General features: G+C 40.9%; 1 long non-coding RNA gene across 1 annotated transcript; it reads left to right on the top strand.

Annotated features, from left to right (window-relative positions):
• The first annotated feature begins 2,693 nt into the window (after positions 1-2,693).
• Positions 2,694-12,784, top strand: LOC141728357 (uncharacterized). Its single transcript, XR_012579283.1, has 3 exons — positions 2,694-2,849; positions 5,116-5,297; positions 12,223-12,784. It is a non-coding gene; the product is annotated as an uncharacterized LOC141728357 (long non-coding RNA).
• The last annotated feature ends 7,307 nt before the right edge of the window (positions 12,785-20,091 follow it).

Raw genomic sequence — 20,091 nt, 5'->3', positions numbered from 1 at the left:
TGGGAAGAGGTCATCAGTGATGAAATAAATTACTGAAGTTTGGAGTTAGAGCTTAGTCTGGGCAACTGGAAGATTCCAGAAATCCCCTTTATACAGGCATTTCTGAAGAGCTATGCATACTTCTGATTCCTGAAAAGCATACTTGTTCTCCCTTTTCTCCACACAAATAGATGATTTGGTTAAGCTGTGATGTGAAGGTTCGTGTCATCTTGAAGTGGCTCCCGTTTCTGAAGCCTTATCTCAGTCGAGTGAGGTTGTTTCAGGTCCTCCCTGTAAGCTGGGGGAGGTTTCACAATTCATTTGCTGAAATAAGCTTGTCAGGGAGAGTCTCGTTTCCCTGAATGCTTTGCCCAGCCCAGTGGCCTCTGGAAGGAAATAGGGTGAAAGGAGAAGCAGCTCACATGCACCTCTTTTTCTCCAAGTCCAGTGTATCATCTTTCTGCAAGCCTTGCACTTAGGTTCTCCAGTCTTGTGTAGATGGAGCAGAATACAGGCAATTTCAGTTCTTTCCAGGGGCTGAGAGGTTTGTGGGTTGCTGCAGGTTTTCATGGAATTTCCGTTGGTCACCTGTGCACATGAACTGGAAATGCTCCTTTTTTGACCATTCTGTGGTTTATGGTGAGGTGTTTTTTTCCTTTTTACTTGCTGCTGTGCTGTTTTACTTATTTTTCTACATTCACAGTCTGGCCCTGGCTTCTGACATATCTGTTTTCAGAAAGAAGTCTTGAGAAGTTGTAGCTGTGAAAGATGCTTAGGAGCAATGGTTTTGTTTCCTCAGAGATTTTGTGGGGACACCTTGGTATGCTTTGCAGCACTCAACACAGCTGAAGCTGCCTAACATTACATAGCTGTGCAGGTTTGGGCCAGCCATTGTTTTGGTTGTAGAAGAGGAGCCTGACTGACAGCTGTTTTTCTGACCACATGCCTATTTTTTTTTTCCAAGATATACATAGAAGTCTGATTTGCTGAACAGAGCAAAATGGCTTTGTGCAATTAATGTGACACGCTTAATAATGCTTGGAAGGATGCAGGCAACTGCATTTATAAACCTGCCATGGCTAAAAAAAAATATAAAAATTTCATAAGCAATCCCAGTGCAAATACATGTTTTTCTAAAAAAGAGACCACGTGGTGCCTAGTTGTAGTGTTGCTTTTGAGACAAAACACTCTATTTTTCCAAGAGAACTTGTGTCATGCCAGAAACTCACTTTATCCTTGGATTATCCTCCACAGTGACAAATTCAATTTATGACTTTTTTTCTTCTTTGGAATTTTAATGTCATTATTACTTTCCTATTTAAACAGCTCATTCCTTGAATACTGAGTATGGTTTGGTTATTAGTACTGCAGTGGCACCTTGGTGAAATCAGGTTCAACCAGCTCTCCATATTTTTTCCAGTCTATAAATGATTTTTAAAAGGTCATCATGACATAATTGAAAAGCTGAAGGCTCAGGTAATTAGCATCAATATTCAGCTTTCTCCACCCAGTATTTTATAAGCTGCTTTACTATTACTGTTGTCTGGGGAGGTTTTAATTTGTAAAGGGCATTCACAGGGGGTGTCTGCATGAAGATGCAACCTTATTTAGAGAAGAAATAGCACCAGCCACAGCTCAAACATCTCTTGTCTTCGGTGATGGAGGATGTTAGAAGACAAGCCTATCTCCCCTCCTTTCTTCAGCAGCAGTACTCATTTTACTGTAGATGTTGCCACTGCAGATCACACCAGCTACAGCCACACACCTGGTTCAACCTCCTGTAGCTACAAGGACCTACCCTGCAGTATGACCTTACTCTAAAGGCAGAATGTACAACCCACAGCATTTCTTCAACCATGTATAAACATCAGATGCTTGGCTGGCTGCCCCTTTCAGGAAAAAAAGAGTGATGGGGAGGAAGATGGAGAGCTGAAGCTGCTTCATGTGCCTTGTCACAGTGAATTGCCTGGGTTTAGTATCAGGTGGAAGTTTAATTCCTGCCCTTTGTGTCTTGCTGCCATACTTCCGAGGAACATCAGAGGAGGAGGAAGAAGGACAAGTGTTTAGGAAGCATTGATCATTGAAGAGTGTAGAGAAGAGGATGAAAATGTTAATTTATTATCAAAGAGGGTATGAACTGTATTTGAACCCAGAGGTTAAAAGTAGGATAATTTGTTTGTGTCTTGAGGCAACCACTATCCCCAGTGCTGAGCTCTCCACACAAGCATAGGATTGATAAAATTTCATGCTTGGGATCCCACTAGAGTGTGTTGGAGGCTGAATCTGACCCATGTGAACTTGGCATGTGACCCTGTCACACCTCTTAACCCCAAAACTGGAACTTATTCTGGACTGGTAATACCCATATTGCAGAAGAGACCCAGGCTATTTTGTACCCAGCAAAAGCATTCAATATGTGTTTGATCTGGCAGAGCATTGAACTTCTATCCCATTCATATTGATCCAACTACTGCCCAAACACAGATCTATGGTAAGGGGTCTTGTTTGCATTTGTTCTTTTGCTTTCAGTTTTGCTTCCTTAATTTTGAATTTTGTAAGATTAGAAAATAAATCTTTCTGTTTGGCATACTAAAGAAATATAGCTATTTTCACTGAGAAGGTAAAATCCCATGTGACAGAGGAAAAATGGCTTGAAATATGCGTGAGTTTTTCTTGAATAAGCACTGAAATGTTTCGCCCTTGGGATGGACAAAGACCTTGGAGTTTTTCCAAGGTGCTTCAGAGATCCCTGCTCCCACTGCTTTTCTCTTTCAATTATGATGACTGGAGCTGTCTGGATGCAGACCTCATTTGCACTAAAAATGAATATCTTTTAAAACAGGATCCTCTTTCTCTGGTCTCTCAGAAAAGTATGTAACAGTAATTTTTTAGCCTGGTTTTAAATCTGTGTAAACTGTGAAATGCCGATTTTATTTTATTTACATGGAAAAGACCAAGGTTGTGAGTAAATTATTGTGTACTAAAGATCTGATAGGCTTTTTAGTACTAGTTCTTTCCTAACCTTCTGTAGTCATTTATTGCAGGTACTTTAAATATAACAAGCTACTTCACTTTGTTTGGAGACATTGAAGAAGAAATATAGAGCTTTTTATGCACAAGGGAATCAGATTCAAACAGATACAATGAATGTTAATTGTGACTTCTTGTCATGTTTTCCTTTGTAAGCCTAAAAGTTCCTTGACAGCCTTGCAATTGTGGAAAGAAATATTTTTAAAAGCCACAGAGCAGATGTGATTCAGTGCCCTGAAAGGCTGAACTGACACCACTTTGCAGAAGGGAGCAATGGGGGAGTGCTTCTATGATTCTTCACAAGTAACATCTGATTTAAGAAGTAACCCTCACCATTCCAGACAGGATATTGAAAATTAATATAATCTCATGTTTCTAAAGTGATCAAAATTGTTGTCATTGCAGACTTAAAGGCATACTAAAGCTGGATGGGCACTCACAAGGCAAGGTAGTGTAAAACACTTAAACAATGCAGGTCCTGTAATGGTGGACATCACAGCATGGTCTGTTGGGTTGCAGCTCCTTTAATTTGTTGTATGAACAAGACTGGAAGTTTGTCTGTTATTTAGGGTTTCTTACCTGTATTGAGCATAAAGGAGGTGAAAACGAAAAGTTCATTTTCAACTGGTTTGCTGTTGGACCCAAAGTACTTAGAATTGCATCTTTGAAACTCAGTCACAAACTCCTGTGTTGGAATGGAAAATTTTCCTTCAAAGCACAGATTACCCTCTTCAGCTTGGGGTGAACAGCTGAAAATTGCTGAAGAATCTGTCCCTTGGAATAAATGGACATGTGGCAAGATGCATTGTGTAGGATGGGAAGGTTTCTTTTTATTAAAATACCCACACTGAACTGATGTTACTAAGACTTGCATGTTACATTCCAGAAGGAATATCCTTTAGTTTCCAATTTTGGTTCATTCCATGCTTACAAATACTGTTAAGCTCTTCACTCTTAAACCAAATTAATGAGCCCCTAAATGTTGTAAGTATCACCATACTACTTTTTTTTTTTTTTTCCTTATCCATAAAGATGCTCCTACTGAACTCAAAAGCAAGATTTGCATGAGAAAGTCTAAGAGTGGATACTGCAGCTTGATTTCCCTGTCAAAGCTGCAGATTTTTCAAAAGCTTGCTTGTAGGGTCCTCAGCTAAGAGTTATATTTATTAATAATTTATGAACTGGAATCAAAGTTGTAGAGTTATTTCTAATACTATAATGCTTGTAATGCTGGAAATAGTATTTTCATACAGCATGTCATATGCTTCAAAACTAATTAAGATATAACTAACTATCATGTCTAAGTAATCTCTTTTTTTATCCTTTTAATTTTTATTGTCTTTCAGAAAAAATATGCCAAGTCTGTGAACTAAAATATATGAAAATAATATCAAAATTAGTGTAAAAACACTCAGGGTTAGACATAATCTCTGAAGTTTAATAGTAAGTGAAGTTCTGATCCACAGTTTTATTGTGATCAAATGGGATACATTATAATCCAATATAATACATGGGATATATCAAGTATGGGATACATAAGGAACAATGGCTTTCTTTGTTATATTGAACTTTCCTTATGTACTGGTTTTTTCTGGGGGACAGTTAATTTTCTTCACAGTGGCAGATATGGGGCTATGTTCTCAATTTGTGCTAAACACAGAGTTGTTAATATAGAGATGTTTTTGTTATTGGTGAGCAGAGCTTACACAGAGCCAAGGTCTTTCCTGCTTTTCCTACTGCCAGGCTGATGTGAAGACTGCGAGTCCATGGAAAAATTAGGAAAGACATAGCTGTGACAGATGACCCAAACTGACCAAAGGCATATTCCACTCAATACGACATCCTTCCTTATATGTAAAGTGGAGGGAAGAAGGAGGAACAGAAAAATATTTGGATTGATGGCATATGCCTTCCCAAGTCACCATTGTGTGCATGATGGACCCCTGCTGTCCTGGAGATGGCTGAACACCTGCCTGCCTGTGGGAAGCAGTGAACTAATTTCTCCTTTTGTTTTGCTTTCATGCTTGGCTTTTGCTTTCCCTATTAAACTGTCTTTATCTCAGCCTGTGAGGTTTCTGGCTTTTACACTTCTGATTCTCTCCGCAGTCCTGCTGGTGGGGGAGTGAGCAAATAGCTGTGTAGGGTTTGGCTGCTGGCAGGGGTTAAACCATGACACCTTGGAAGAAGAAAAGACCTGTCATGCTGTCCCCCAGAGGACGTGGTGAGATGTCATCAGAGACACAGAGGGCATGTGTGCCTTATCTTCCTTGCACAGATACACGTTTATGGTGAGTGAGAACTGGAGAGGCCACCTCCCAGACTGACACCCATTAACAATTCCTTTGTGCTCATATTTCAGTTTCCACTCCCTTAAATTATAAATAAATAAATATAAATCTAGCACAAGAGAAGACTTCTTTTCATGGTGTTTATATTACAGACTACATGTAAGTCATGTGAATGATGAAGTATTTGAACTGCAAGGTATTTTATATTACATTTACATCAAAAAAATCTTTCCTGCCCTACTTGAGCAAAGAATTCTCTTGTGTACAGAGATCATGACTTGTCTCATTTTCAAATGTCTTTTGCTGGCAGTGGTTGGTCTATAAAGTATTTTGTTTTCCCTAGCTTTTTTTTTTTTTTTTTAATATATATCTATTGGGGGGACACTGATGCAGGAAAAAAGAAGGAAAATGTATGATAAAGGCTAACATTTGAAAAGGTTGCTTTGGAGTATTACAACATACCTGTATTGGGATGTCATGCATCTATGGGAAAGAAAATTTTTATTTTTATCCTGATGCTTATTTTTAATTTTTTTTAAACAAAGGGTCTGAATGAGTCCATATACTGTTGAAATGAAATGAGGAAAACTGGAATAAATTGCTAAATGTTTATATAGAGACATTGTAAATCTAAATGAGTATTCATAAGAAATTACCTGACTGATAAGACTCTTAAATCATGTAGATTGTACATCAGTGGTTATCACTATCTAGTCTGCTGTTTTACAATTATTTTTTTTTTCAGCATTTGGGGTTGACTTGGTATTTGAAAAAATGTGATATTGTTAGCTTTGTGGCTGTGAAAATGTTTTCAGTCAAGGCAGCATAGATAAAAGGGCAGCAGGAAAAGCATCAAGGAGGGATGTCTTTGCTCTGCAGGTGCTGACAGAAGTTGATTATTGAAAGAGAGATGTTCCCTGGACGTTTGTGCCAGGTTCTGGTAGCTGAAAATAGTAGTGATTGCTGTAGAGCTGTCTATGAAGAACTAAATTTTATCTGCAGATAAAGCAATTATAAGGGTACTGTATGTACTGCTATCACAATACTATTTTTCACTCACTTGGGAAAATAATGTGAGTGGTTTGGATAGCCTCTGTTGATCTGTAAGCATCCGGGTCCTCAAGCTGATGAATTACCAGGCTGAAAATGCCTTGTCCTGGATGTGGACCAGGGAAGTGGATTTGGAAGCCAGTGGAGTTAATGCAGCATTGGAGTCGTGTGGCCCCAGGGGACAAACCTGGATGTGCAGCTGCCTGATATCTGAGTTAAGCACAGATTAACAGCACTTGGGGAATTGTAGCAAAGTCCACACCTCCAAGAGGGACTTCTAATACCTCAGTGAACTGGACAAGAAGAAACTTCCCTAACTACTGCTGCTAGCAATTGTATTGCAACAGTGTGGAATCCAAGCAGGAGATTTTATATTTGGGGTTCAGATTCCTGAGGGAGCGCAAAATGGCCCCCTCACATTTTCTGTACTGGGTAACAGATGAGTCATCCTCTCTGCAGAGTTTTGCACTGACTAGGGATGGAATTTTTCAGTACTGACCTAATAACTTTCTCATTGGTGTTGTGCAGAACAGAAGTGGGCCAAAGCTAACCTTTTAGTGCAGCTATTTAAGTAAATGGTGCAAGTAACACCTCATGTGTGAAACTTGCAGGAAGTCCCAGGGTGTCTAGGTGGATGTCTGAGACACACTGAGGGGGTGTCACAGAAAAGGAGTTTTCTTCTCAGCTCTCCTGGCTTTTCTTCTCAAAGATTTATAACAGGTTTTGTCAGGACAAACCGAGTGGCTTTTCCCAACTGCATCCTGTAGGTCTGTGGTGCCCAAAATGAATGGCCTTTAACATTAGTCTTTAAATCTTTTAATGTAGTGATTAAACATGACAGGGATTAAGTCCCTGCCCAATAGAAGCTCACCTGGGTACGTTGTTGGTTAGATGCAAAGCACAAAGCCAGATGCTCTTAAGCACCCAAGCATAAGACGGTTTGGAAATGTAGCAAGACCCATCATGTCTTGTGATTAGGAAGCATTTCTTCTTTATTGAATATAGAGTGGAACAAAAAAGGTGGCAAAAAGAAAGCCTTTCAGAGCAAAAGAAATAGATTGTGAACAAAGGTTGGAACAAAAAATTTAAAGGCTTTATCCTAAGTGCTTTTAAAATATATGTATATAGTATGGTTTAGATATATTTATGAGGTACCTACTGTAATGGAAAAAGAACTTAAAATTTCATAATTTCCTCAAGTATCTGGGCAAGAGACTAAATTACTCATTTAAAGCAAATTAAATAGAGTTTGACACACAAATCATTAACTAATAAAAACATTCTTCTGGTTGCCAAGTCACTTAAAAATCTCTCAGGAAATGTCAGAAAGGAGGCATATGTGTGAGCCATAGAGCCTTTAATTATGCCAATGCATGTTATATTTATTCTTGCAGGTTTTTTGCCTCGGTATTTTTTATTTTCTCCTCATTGCTTTATGTGGATTTTATGGTTAGCACACAGTTCATGCGTGATTTAAACCCTGTTCTGGAGACAAAGTCCTATGTTTCCTTATTGGCCTTTTCCTATGATGCTAATTACTATAGCAACTGAATGCTTCCCATGGCTTTATTTTCATAACACCTCAAAATGTTGATGGGGTAGCATTACTGTACTTTACAGATTAACAACAGAAAGTTTGAGGTAAAAAAATGAAGTAAGTTTACTCATTTATAGAGGAAAAGCACCATTTCAAGAAAATTAAATTGTCCATTGATGAGTTTTTTTTTTAGCTAGAAACTATTCTGGGAAGTGTGATGATGATTTTTTTTCCTCCAGAAGAATAAAATCAAAATATTTTCCTTCCATGTGCTTGAATTTCACAGGAACACATTTGTGTTGCACTGGCTCCAAATACTTAATTTGAAATCTCTTCTCCTAAAACAAAGTGAGCTCAGACAGTGGAGCAGAGTCCTTGTCAGATTATGCCTCCTAATGCAGAGTCTCTGTACAGGGGTTACATGATGCTATGTGCTGCAGCTGATGGAAACACAATTGTTAGCCTGGGTATCTAAAAAGCAAAGAAAACGTGGATTGATCATACTATTGATTTGTGTGGACATGCTAACAGCCAGGACAAAAGTGTCAATTTCCCTGTGGAACAATCTCCCTGTGGTAGGTATGCAATGAAGAAGGTGGTACAGAGCAGCTGCCAGCTGCCCTTTGTGGGTTGCCTGGGGGCTTTTGGGAGATCTGGGATGCTTTGTCAGAAACTTTCATAGGCATTTCTGGACAGAAAATTAAAAAAGGAGACCCTGAATGCCTTTCAGCTCCCAGAGCTTTTCCTTTAATCTTTCTACTTTTTCTTTGCATGCTGCTTTGCCTCTCTTACTCTCTTCTGATGCCACATGCTCGCCTTTCTCTGCATCCCTGGTTCTCCCCAGCCTTCTGTTCTTCTTGTACCATGTTTTATTTATGCATCACTCTTCCTACTAACATCAGCCCATGCTTTGCCCTTTTATGCTTTCACTACTCAGCCAGTCCCAGTTTTCCAGTTCCACTCCTCTGAATGTTGTTTTCCTCATTGTCTTGACAGTGTCCAAACCCATGTTCCCTATTTTGTCCTCTTGATCATCTTTGCTTTTTCCTGGTCCAGTTGCTGGTCCTCATCTCCCCCCTGCCTCCCCCAAACTCTGCAGACTGATGATCCCCATCCACTCCAGGTCTGAATTCAGGTGTCTTTTACATGGTGTTTGGATGGAATATTGCTATTCAGTTTCAGCCACTGCTCAGTCTGAAGTGTCCCAGAGTCATGGAAGTGCCCTTCCAGGCTCAAGGGAGCAGATGGAGCATGTGACAACACTATCAGTCACTTTGAGGAGTCTTTTCTGAGGCCAGAGAGGCTTTGGACATCAGAAAGGCTGCTCATGGACAAGCAAGATGTGTAAAACAGGATCCTTTGGCAGGTTGGGGGAGGATGTGGGGGCAGAGGGTATTGGGGAGGGGGCATTGGTGGTGGGCAGGGGTCCGAGGTGGAGCCTGCCCCATCCCTCCAAGGTGGCCTTTTGGACAGCCTTGTTATTGCCAGCTCCTCTCAGGGCTAGCTTTTCCCGTGCCCTCTGAGGCAGCAAGAGTTAACATAAAGGGAGGCAGCTGGACATGGCTGAAGCCCTTGGCAGGCCTGCCTGCTCCATCCCTGCCTCCTTCACTCTGTCTGACCAGCACCCTCCACACACAGGGCTGCCTCCTCGCTCAGTCAGGAGGACAGCATGAGGTGAGTGCTCTTTTGACCCTGCATTTTCTTTTTGATGCACAGTGGCATGATCCAGCTAGGATTTTGTGAGGAAGAGCAAAGGATACTCTGACCCTTCACAAAGTCCTGTTGCATGAACTGCTGCTAGAGGGAAGCTGCCCCCACCGTGGGGAGAGATTTTTCAACAGAGGAGATTATTTGCAGCAAGGTGTGCAGGGATGGTCAGAGCAGTTTTCCAGTTTAGTTGCTACCTAAACCCAATTGTGAGATGGTTCAAGGAGGGCTGAAGAAATGGAGAAATAGTGCATAAACTGAGGACAAAGAATACTGAAACTGAAAAATGACGCAAGGCAAGACATCATCCACATGGCAAAGAATCCACAGATTCCACAAATTCCACAGTGGTCTGTACTTACTGCTGGACATAACTGTACCTTACTTCTGAAAACTGTTCATCTGTATGGGCAGCACAGCCGAGTTAAGTTAAGGAAACAAAGACTTTGCCCAAAGGTATTCTCTGTCCCAGCAAATGAACTGAAAATATAAAACATATGGGGCAATCTCATTTTTAACAATGCTTTAAAAAAAAAAGGAAAACACTTTCACTCTGTATTTTAGAATTTCAAGGACAGCAAAAAATCACTGGCATGATTAAGCTGTATCTGGAGAGCTGATGCAATCCTTATCAGTAGGGAGTTATTTAACAAATCTGGGCAGAGTTCCTGCTGGTGGCAGATATCTTTGCAGTGTAATAGGCAATATGTGGATGTTTTAGGGTCCTTGCTCTGGGTTCCTCTGTTAGACCCTGTCAGTTCTGCTTGCTGACAGACTTTGGAGCTGGGCTGTCCTATCAATCACAGACATTTGGCCCAATGTCCTTGGACCCCCAGAAAGTACAGGTAGAAATGATAGAGGCCTTTCTGATAGCTTAAATTGGGGTATTTTGCCATCACTTGTATTTCTTTTGAGCTGAGAGGCTCACGAAAGAGGGTTTAGATACCCTTGCATTGAGTTTCACAGGCAGAATAATCATGAGCATTGACAATAAAAGTGCCTGTGTTATACCTTTGTGGAGAGAAGCAGGAGGTAAAGACAGCAGGTGTCTTGAACATTGCCACAATGATGGCCACTGTGGCAAGCAGAGGTCCCAGGAAGCTGTTTAGCTGTTCCAGCTAAAATAAACCACTGCAGCTTCCCTCTCACAGCAGACCAGAGATTTAGGCATTTTGCACTCAGTTTAGGATCTTCCCAAAGCTCTTGCAGCCTCTTCTGAACTCCTGCACACACATAATCCCCAGCTCCTGCTAAGTGTCCAGGCAGTCCAAAAATACTTTATGTCTGCATGCTTTCAAGTATCATTGTTGCTGAGGGGAAATCCCTGCTGTTTGCTCCTCGTCTGTCCCTTTGCTTCTCTGCCCCTTGCCAGTGAGGATTAGGCTTGACTGCAGCTGACTTTGCTGCCTCATTTCCTGCCATGGGGTGCCAAGCGTTCCACAGTGATACAGCAGTTTTTCCTCTGTTCCCTCCCTCTCCCCTGGCTGCCCCACTCATTCAAAGCCACAGGGCTGAGGATTTTGCCTGGTTCAGGGATGTCACTAGGCTCTGAACTTTTGCTGGGGGCTGGCTTGCTACAGTGGGTATGAAAAGTGCAGCAAGGTGAAGGAGCAAGTGAGGGCCCACAGGATTTTCATGATTTTCACTTTATCAGGAATGAACCAATTCAGAGTTTACAAATAGTTTGCATTGGTAAAACAACACAACCTCTTTTTAATTTTTTTTTTTTTTTGTGGGAGGAAGGAAATCATTATGAAAAAGTTGTAAGTTGTATCCATGTATGAATGTGTGCACACATGCTTGTTTGGATTGATAGCAACAAACACTGAAAAAAATGCAAGAACATTTTAAAATTTCTGTCAGACATTTTCATGAGCCTAAAGCATTGTCACAGGACTTGACTGGTTGCTGATTTTAAAAGTTCAATGAATCTCACTGTGATCTCTCTGAAATTACTATGAATTTTAATAAGTACAAGTTATTAAGACAGTGAATAAAACCTATAAGACCTAGTTTTTCTCTTGATTTTGAAATACGGTTATTTATTATTATTGTTGTTATTCTTGCTGCCAGTCTGGGGTGTACAGGCTAAATTTCAATATCTTTGAAGACACTCCTGGAAAACAAATGAGAAAAAAATTCTGCATTAGCATGGATGGCTCACATTCTGCTTTACTTGGTACATTATAATTTTCCCTGTTCTTATTTTCCTTCTGATTGTCAAAAGTAGTTTTTAATTTCTCCAAATCACTCTGTAAATTTGCATTCTGGCTTAGCTGGCCTATTTTTCGATTTTAGAAAAGTCAAATTGAGTTGGCTTGCCAAAGTGAGTTACTTTTCTTCAGATGAGAGGCGTTTCACTCAAGTGTTGGTTCACAAGATGCACAAGCATCCTGCACATGCACAATCCTAATGCCAAGTTGGATTTATTGACACAGATGCAACGTTGTCCAGCTGAAGTTATTGCTACTTGTAAAGGCTTGAGTAGGAAGGAAAGTTGTTCCTTTTCCCTCCCTGCCCTGTGTGACCTGTACATCCAAGGCCAGGTCCAAGTCTTTGGGTGCAGTGCCAGCAGTGCCTGCTGAGGATGAGCAGCAGCAGAAGGGATCTTTCCTCTGCTTTTTGTTTCAGGTTTCATACACATGCTCATTCTCTGCCACAATCACTTTGGTCTTCACTGGGTTACGTTTTGAACTCAAGCTGCCCATCTCAACTGGACTTCTGTACTCCTAGGACAGCACACTATCAGTTTACAGGGAGAGGGATGCAGAACCAGGTGATATGAGAGCACCTGATGCCAGTGAAGAGGCTGAAGATATCAGACTTACTAAGTTTTTTGATTTTCTATTTAGACTTTACCCTGCTGTTGTCTTGAGATGAGTTTGAGCTGTAGATGGTTGTGTAGACAAGGTTGTCTTTTCTGTCTCATTGATGTTCATCATCTGTTCAAAAAGTTTTATACATTCTAAGCTGCTTGAAGTCTTTTGGCTTTACTTTTATTTTTCCCCCACTGAAATCCTTGTACCTATCTCTGAGTTGAGAAGTCTTATACAGACTGAGAACCTAATTGTGAAAGGTCTGTGAATAAATATTTCTGCTAGTTAATATTCTGGCCTGATGCTGGAGAGCAAAATATTTCTGTCTGTATTAAAATGCTAACCATTCTAAGTACTGGTTCAAAGCTTGTATTGATTATGGCAAAACCTTATCATCTTTCTGATCATTATCTGTGTACTGGAACAGTCCCTCTATACAAAAATTAAAAATCAAAGAGCAGATCAGATGGATGGTGTTCTTATTCGTATTTCTTTCTGCCAGTGTGTGTCTAGGGACTGAAGGAAAGAGGTGTCTGAATTTTCCCAGGCTGTTCTTGGCTGGTTTTCCCTGCTGCTCTGCCTGGCTCTCCCCTCTGGCTGAGAGTGGAGGATGAACTCTCGTGCAGAAATGGGGAAAATCTCAGGGTGAGTGCACAACCCTCAAAAAAAAGCAGCTTATCCTCCATAGAAGAAAGAATTTTTAGCAATATTTTATTCCCTTCTTTAAGGGAAAGGAATACTACTTGCAAATAACTGAGTTTTTATGTCATGAAATTTCAAGTCACTATGCAAAAAGAAACACACATAATGCATGAATAGAGGTGTCAAGGGAATCTTTTCATCTGGACTTTTGGAAAATGCTACCCATTAGTTGTATAAAAGCTTATGTTATGTTCACCCCTTCAAGCAGGGTGGCTGCATAATTCACCATGCTACCTGGGGAGGATGCTGCATTAGAAGATCACGTGAGAGAAGTGAAGTAAAAATAGCACAACAATAAAAACCATGGAGCAGAACTGATGTTTGAAACTGCCATTCACAAAGTAGTAGCAGTTGCATTTCAGAATCTCTGCTGCTCGTGAAGAGACTGAACATCTCTGAAAACATGCTGAAACAAGGAAGAGGGTGGGCATTTCTGAAATACTGAGTATTGTGTATGTGTTACACCATCTCTTTCTGCTCTCAAATCTTTGTTCGTAGGCCAGGTGTTTGGCCCACCCTGAGTTCCTGAACAGGCAGCAGAGAGAGAGGGACTCCTGGCTGGAATCTCCAAAAGTGGTGAAACATCCCTGTTTGTCCATGTAATGGCTGAGAGCAGCACAGTGGGCCTTACTGAAAATTTTAACACAGAGCTGAAAAAAGTGGAATACAGCAGCTATGCCAAAATTGGTCCTATTTCTCTATTTCATATCTTCAAAAAAAGCCAAAAAACATTTAGTTTTAGCCAAGTCACTGAGAAAATTAATGAAATTAATATATCTGTTCTTACAGTGTGTTTCAATGATTGCAAAACCACAGGAAAGCTGTCAATTAATTATGAGTTAGTGGGTGTGAGTGCCAGGGGTAAAAGTGAGACCAGTTAGCAAAACACAGGATATCTTTGTTCCTCTCTAGAGCAAAAACACCATCTCCAGTCGTCACTTGACACAGCAGCTTGTGTCAGTTTATTAATCTCTCCTTGTCCTAGGGTGACTTTATGATGCTTGTATCCCAAATTGTGTGTTCTGCTTATGCTGGATGTTAAGTTCTGCACCTTCAAGAGTGGTTCTGAGAGCAAGGGGATGTTATAGATGATAATGAGATGATTGGCTCTTGCAATTAAGGGATGACCATTGTGTGAATAGTAAGAAAAGCTTTAGTGATGTACAGTTATGTTATTGTTGTTTAGATGTTCTCTGTTCTCCCCATAGTTCCCTTCCCCCTCCATATTGTGACCATCAGACAGCTGGGGTTGTCTAGGACAGGTAGAGAGAAGGCTGCACATGTGTTCCTTGCATGGGCCAGTTGGGAATGGAAAAGCTTGGTGCTCTGGGGGTGCAGCATGGCAACACCTGAACTCCAATGAATGTACAAGAAAGCAGTCTCCACTGATAAATGGCAAAGAAGAGCTGACTGACAGACTTTGGGAGGGGCCAGTGTTGGCTGATGCAACTCCCAGGGGTACAGAAGACTGAACATCCATCATGAAGACGAACCGGCCATGTGATATCCACAAGAGCAGTTCCCAGCGCTGCAAATTTTTCCTTATGTACTCCTTTTGTTGTATTTATGTCAAGGTTTAATAAACCTTTTTAAATTTTCAAAGTGAGCAGTTGTTTCTCACAGGGGGAGAAGAAGCATGCAGTTTGTTTGCAGAAACTGCACTTGGCTCCCCCGTTTTCCTTCTCATGGACTGTGGTGTCTGCAGCACAGGCAGTGGGACAGAGCTCTCCTTTGCTCTTAGTCAGGTTTTTTCTAGTTAGCTGAGGCCAGAAGGCCTTTGGAACTGTTCAGTTATTGTTCAGTCTGGAACACCAGGACTATGGTCTGGGGCCCCCAGGCTGCACTGTGGCCGTGACACCCGACCCAAACCCCGGAAAGTAAGACCCGAGCTCTGGAAAATGGAGTGAGCTGAGCTACAGCCCATGGAAATGATTCTGCCTCTGAATTTACTGTCTCTTCAGAACAAGGAAAAATTTCATTATTTAATATTATTTTTTTTTGTTTGTGAGTACTTTGCTTGTTAAATAAACAGTTTTGTCCACTTCTCTTGAAAAATGTTTGTATCTCCTAAACCAATGAGGAAAAGGGCAGCTTAAGTTTGCTTTCCAGAGGAACCCCATTCAGAAGTTTGCTCCCAAATTTGCCCTAACCAGGACAATCCTGAAGACCATTTTGCCCAGAGCTTGTCTCTGTTTTCCCCTGCTGGTTTCCAAGCGGGAGTATTATTTTCGCAAAGTCTGGATGTTTGGGAACTGAGCTGAACTGTGTGTCTGGTTTTAATTTTTTGCACTCCTGCAAACTCTGTCTCTTTTTGTCTCCCTGTGGCCACGTTTAGTCTCTTCCAGATTTTTCCTGTTTGCTGGTACAGTAGAACAGGACCTGTTGCTCCATAATCAGCCACTCCTTCATCTGTTAAAGCATCATCTCTGGGACAGTGGAAAGTGCCAGGTTTGTCACTGAAAAGGTCTGAGAAATTCTAGAGCATGATAGTTAAATACAACTTCCTTGGAGGGGAAAAAGTTTGCTCTTGCCCACCTTCAAAGATCACTTTATGTCCTGCAGCCTATACTGGAAGGTAGCCTCCATTAAAATCAAATCACATCTTTACTTTTAGCACTTGACATATTCTTTTTTTTTCCCCATTAAAATGTCCATTCCTCTTTAATTTGTAAAAATTAACTCCTGGTATCAGTTGTCTCTGGTGGAGAGGAATAGCATCAGACAGTTGCTGTAGGAAAGGATTGTTCTTCATCCTATGTCTTTCATTTTCAGCAGATGCCCTTCTGCTCCTTTATGATGGGAAATGATGAGCAGAACCCAGTTTCTTTGTAATTCTGAATACCTTTATCTTTTTCCTTCTCTGAAGTGAACAGGTTTGATTTTATTATTCATCTAGAAGATTTTCATGCCTCTAATTGTTTTCATTGTCATTTCTAAACTCATTTCATGTCTCTTTTGTCCTTCTCAAGGTGTCCAGAACTGATCATGATGTGCTCAGTTTGGGTAATAAAAAGTATTTTCAGTATTGCTTCTCTGTTCCATTTTTTCCCTTCCTAACTGTTCCTGTTTTTAGCACTACGAGACATCTCTGACAAAATGCCAGTGACACCCAAGCGTTTTTCTTACTCTTCACAGTTAAATTTAGAAGCCAGAAGATGTAGTTTATATTCTTCCTCTCAAAAAGCACCATCTTCTGTTTGAAAATGCTGCATTCATCTGTGATGGCATCTTGCTTTATTGGTATCTCACCCAAGTTCCTCTTTGATTTACTTAATTTTTTTTTGCTTTCCACCATCTTCACTCTCCCATTTCTTTGCTCATTTTCAAACTTTCTCAGCAAAAAATCTTTTGCACTTGGCTGCCCAAGAGTGTTTTGTATCCACATTTTATTCCTCTCCGTTCCCAGAGCCTGAGTTTGTAACAAGATAACTCAAGTAATCTTCTACATTTAGTATTGTACATATTTAAAATGCTTTTAATCCAGGTCAGATCAAGGTATTACCATGGTTTATTAGTGGGTCTAAAAAAGCTTGGCTTGTCTATTCTGTACTTACAGCAAAAACACTTCATCAACCAAGACAAATCACTCAAGTTCACTCAAAAGCACAGGTGCCCATCAGCTCATCAGTCAAATGGGCTGCAGAAGGCCATGGAGCAGCAAACAGTAATAATTAATGGCAAATTAATTATTTGCTTTTTGTTTTTCTCCCTGAGACATACTGACCTACAAACAAGGAGAACAATGTAGCTGGATGATTACATCAGCCATCAAAGAGGCATATTGGCAGGTCAGAAAAGAAGATGACAAATTTTCTTTTTAAATAAAAATGCTTACTTGGGAATTGATAAATATTTTCTCATTACTGTAAAATAGTATTGGTTCAAAAATATAATTATGTATTTAAAAAAAATAATCTAAAAAACCTCCCCACAAATGCCTGTTTCTTTCTCAATTGCCATTTTCTGACTTGGGGACTGTTTCCAGGGCAACATAACAAACACTGAAGGAAGTGCATGAGAGAATTCCCTCTTCTATTTTAGGTGACAGTTATGTCCCTCCATTATTGCTAAGGAAATGAGGAGTATTTTGCACTGAAAAGAACTTATCATGTATCTCTGCCTGAAGCACACAGAGCCTGTGCAGTCTGTTTTGTACCTGATGTTTGCCAAGAGATGGAGCTGCAGAGTAAGGCACCTCCCAAGCCTGACCCTGTAAATCAGGAGAGATATAATAAAATCCTTGGCAGCAAAAACCTGTAGCTTCTCATACTGATGCCTGTTACTCTTCCCCAAGTGGCAGCGAGGCTTGTGTTGGGCACTTAGCCAACTCTGTTCAATCTATTCCAATTTATTTCATTAAGCTGTGGCTCAGAAAAGCCAAGGAACAAGCTATTATTAATCTTGCTGGATATCCTGGCCCCTGCTCAGATAATGTTATAGAGAATGCTCAGCAGCCCCACAGCTGAGCAGTAACAGGATGAGAACAGCTGCTCTTTTGGACTTGCCTTAAAACCTGTGTTCCCTGCAAACACTACAGTGAAATCTTGGTTGCTCTGTATTGTTGTTGCTCAGCTGATAATTTTCTGGGGCTACCTTCACAATTGAGGCATTATGCAAAACCTGTTTCAGTACCCAGGCACCTGCAGCATGAGACAGAAGGCAGCAAAAGGATTCCCAAACTGCCAGAGAGCTGAGTTTGTCAATCTATGGAGTGTCCCTCCCCGTATGGATTTACAGGCTTAGCTCTGGGAAGCTGTAAACCTGTGTTAGCACTGAGCAAAGCCAAGTATTTTTGGAGCAGGGCTCGGGTTCAATGCTGGGTTAATGCAGTGATCTGGCATGACTGAGCCAGCTGCCATCCACACCGTGCTCCTGTCCTTCCTGTCCCAGCACTCTGGCCTGTAGAACAAGTCCAGGTTTGTCTGTACCTGCCCATAATATCCCAGGATTGCCTGGAGCTACTTCGGGATTAGGTACAGCATGGAGAGCCTTCTGAACTAATCAGGCTCCCACCCCTCTCCAAGCCCCAGGGAATCCTCAGAGTAGACATTCCTGCAAACCAAGTCACTCCAGTTTCTGGGTCTCCTCAACATCTGCCACATCAGTTCTCACAGGAAAAAAGACCTGTGAAAGGGCAAGGATTGACTTACCCAAGTACCCTCTTGTACCCATGAACAGTCAGGGCATTTCTTTGTTTTCAAATCTGTGTTCTGCTTCTTTTGCTTAATTCAAAATCCTTGTGCCTACTGATTCTTTGGGTGAGAACCAGCAGATTAACATGGGAAAAATTCTGCCTCTGTTGCTCTCCCAGGTGAGGGAGGAAGGGAGAGAGGAAGGTGAGTGAAGAGAAGTCAGTCTACCTCTGCCTTTGGATTACAGTGCAAACCTTGGGGCTGTGTCAACCAGTTTTGAGCCCTTCTTCTAATGAAGATTTCATAGATTTCATACTTTGTGTTATGCAAATAAGGAAGAGACTCAAAGTGAAATCAATTAGAAGAAAAGCCACTTGTATATTTGCTAAACAAGGTTGAGAATAGTTTTTTCCTCCCTAATTTTTTCATGGGAAGAGGCTGCCCTGGATTATAAGCATAACTCCAGCAGGAAAATCATGTCTGGGAATACTGATCAGACTGAGTGGTTCAAATACTTTTTGGGATGAGGATTCAGCAGCCTGTGTCTAGTTGGTGTTTCCCTTTGGGTGTCCAAGACAGCTCTTTGCTTGCTATTTTCTGTTCTTTTCCCTAATTTTGGGCTATGATTTGCCCCAGCTGTCAGATACTCAGAAAATTTTGCATGGTATCCCCAAGGTTGCTTTGGAGTTTTAAACTGCACAGAGTTGGTGAAATATTTTCTAATCTGATTTCCCAGGGAAAAGTCTGTTTGTCAATCAGTCTGTTGTTTTATAGTAGGGCAGGGAAGAAAATCCAAAAACAGTACTGTGACCAATGACTATTGGTCAGACTTTTAAGTGAGGTGTGTCTGGTCAAAATACGTGTAATGTTTCAGGCATGTGTAGATCCAAAATAGCATAACACACACTGTGCCTTGCTGTGGTGTCAAAAGAGAGAAGATTTTGAGTTGTGGAAAAAAACCCCCTACCTGACTTCAGATGCTAACTTTTTCAAATACCTGTGGGGTTTTAATGTGGCGAGTAAATTATGGGGGTTTTTCAAACCAAAAGGATTCCTTTTAGACTTAAGGTCTTCTGATACAATGACTTCCAGGTCCATACACTTCACTGGAGCAGTGTTGGAGAGATGCCAGTATATTTGTGTGCCTGTATCAGCTGGTTACAATACAGCTTGTTGGGAGCTTTTGCTCTGAAAGACCTGAGGCAATTTGATCCTGTCTCCTGTGCATACTTATCTTGGTTTTCAGCAAGTAGTTTCATGCACTGGAGAACAGACAAGCCACATGCATGGAGCTGAGCTCTGTTTGGAAAAAACAATTGAGAGCAATATTTTTGCACTGCACAGGTAGTTGATATTTTAAATTATGTAATTGCATGCACATGCTTTGTTTATTAAAGATAAAGCATCTCTTTTAAAGTGCTGTAATTAAATAACCACCTCTTGTTGGAGCAGCTCTATTTTCTACATTGGAAAACCACATTCCTCCAGCACAGAATTTGTGCCAGCATTCAGCTGCCCTCTGAGGCTGTGAGGACATTGCTCTGCTCTGCCTTAGCCAGGAGCTGGTTGTGTCTGGTGCTCACAGCCTGCCAGCTTTCAACAGAAGATGTAGAACTTGGTGGTTACTTCTGGATTTAATTCTTGAGACCAGAAAAACCTTTAAACACTATTTAAACAGCAGCTTTTTTCAGTCTCTAGCTGAAGTTCTATGATGTTAGATACATTAAGAGCGTGTCAGATAAAGCAGACATCTCTTGGACATTCCAGTTTTGCTCCTCTGGTAAACCATGGTGTTGCAGTGATTCAGACTTTAGGACTTTTAAAAGTCATGGGATACCAAGGACTATGAG

The sequence above is a fragment of the Zonotrichia albicollis genome, chromosome 2 (genome assembly GCF_047830755.1).
Source record: "Zonotrichia albicollis isolate bZonAlb1 chromosome 2, bZonAlb1.hap1, whole genome shotgun sequence".
Lineage (NCBI taxonomy): Eukaryota > Metazoa > Chordata > Aves > Passeriformes > Passerellidae > Zonotrichia > Zonotrichia albicollis.
The sequence above is the reverse complement of the archived record's forward strand: the minus strand, read 5'-3'. Positions and strand labels throughout refer to the sequence as shown.